The 1750-nt window shown below is 32.9% G+C and overlaps 1 pseudogene; it reads left to right on the top strand.

The window, feature by feature from the left end:
- The first annotated feature begins 608 nt into the window (after nt 1-608).
- Nucleotides 609-1512, top strand: LOC110644246 (probable glutathione S-transferase; annotated as a pseudogene).
- The last annotated feature ends 238 nt before the right edge of the window (nt 1513-1750 follow it).

Here is a 1750-nt window from a genome sequence, read left to right as displayed (position 1 = left end):
TATCACCCTAATAATGGATCTTGAATAAATAAATTCTCACAGATCTGAAAAATGTACCTGATATGGAGTTTAATTGGCCCATGGTAATAATTGAGGGAGACCTTTGATTCAATAAACTGATTTCTACTTCTTGACCCTTCTTGATTTACACACAAAACTTTAATGATGAAAAACTTTCTTGACATGACTCTAAAATCTGTATGACATGACTTTATGAAAGAGAATGTGTATGACTTTATACAAGTAGAGAGAGGACCAGATATTTTATATATATATATATATATATATATATGTAAGACTTAATCTATATGTTTATCAATTATTTTTATATAATTAAAATTAGAATTTATTTTAATTAAAGTAAATATCAATTAATATCGAGCCATGTTAAAGGATTGATTTTGACCATTTTAATTTTTTAAAGTCACGAACAAAATCTTACATTACATGCATCATTGCTTTCGTATTAAGAGTCGCTGTAAACCTTTACACATTTTCATGATCTAATTTAGCTTCCAAGATATTCCAATCCTCCGCTGGCCATACATATATATATGCGTAGGGTAGCGAGTTATCACTTATCAGAAAGCTAGGAAAAAACAGAGAGTATGTCAGAAGTAAAGCTCTTCAGTTACTGATCAAGCCCATATAGTTTGAGAGTGGTGTGGCCACTAAAACTGAAGCGTATTGAGTATGAAGAAGTACTTGAAGATCTTTCCAACAAAAGCCCCTTTGCTTCTGCAGTATAATCCTGTTTATAAGAAGATCTCTGCACTTATTCATAATGGAAAAGCCATCTGTGAATCTCTTCTCATCCTTGAATGCCTGGAGGAAACTTGGAAACAAAATCCATTGCTTCCAGACGATCCGTACCAACGAGCCACGGCTCGCTTCAGGGCTAATTACAGTGATGAGAAGGTAATATTATAATTGTCCCATTACTTTTCAATTTTCAAATTTAATTGCAACATTGATAATTTTTAATTATTATTATTTTATTAATTTCAAGCTGATCCTATTATAGATTTAAGACATATGGTACTCTCATCATAAATAAATAGTGTGTCTTGAACCCACAATGAGTTGAGTCTAGGTCCAATTAAATACACTAATTATATCATTTCTATTTCTTTTTTCTTGAGGCAGATCTTACAAACAATTAGATTTGGTGCTCTCAAAAAGCAAGGACAAGAACAGGAAGAAGTAATTCTTTCAACCATAGAGAGCTTGAAATATTTAGAAGAAGAGCTAAGGGGAAAGAAATTCTTTGGAGGGGAGACCATTGGACTAGTAGATCATGCATTGGGTTGGATTGCCTATTACATGGATGTATATGAGGAGGTAATTGGTGTAAAAGTGATAGACCAAGAAAAATTCCCATTGTTAGTGGGATGGATCCAAGAATCCTCAAATATCCCAATTATCAAGAAAAGTTGGCCTCCAAGAGACAAACTCTTTCATAGGTTTGCTGGCTTTCGTAAGGCTGCCCTTGGAGAAGAAACACCAAAATAAGCCCATATATATTATGGAAATCCCTATAGAGTTGTATTAATTTTATGAAATATTTAATTATCAAGAATAAACACATCCTTTAGTGGTGATTGTGTATCATTTACTATATATGGAGGCTAAAGAGGTTTAGATTTCTCATTGATTTGTCCCAAATAAGGTTATGAATCCTCATCTTTGATTGCCTCTATGGAGTAGACATGGGGAAAATTTATCATGGAGAGGGTAGAGGAAGAGAATA

The sequence above is a fragment of the Hevea brasiliensis genome, chromosome 18 (assembly GCF_030052815.1).
Source record: "Hevea brasiliensis isolate MT/VB/25A 57/8 chromosome 18, ASM3005281v1, whole genome shotgun sequence".
NCBI classification, from domain to species: domain Eukaryota; kingdom Viridiplantae; phylum Streptophyta; class Magnoliopsida; order Malpighiales; family Euphorbiaceae; genus Hevea; species Hevea brasiliensis.
The sequence above is the reverse complement of the archived record's forward strand: the minus strand, read 5'-3'. Positions and strand labels throughout refer to the sequence as shown.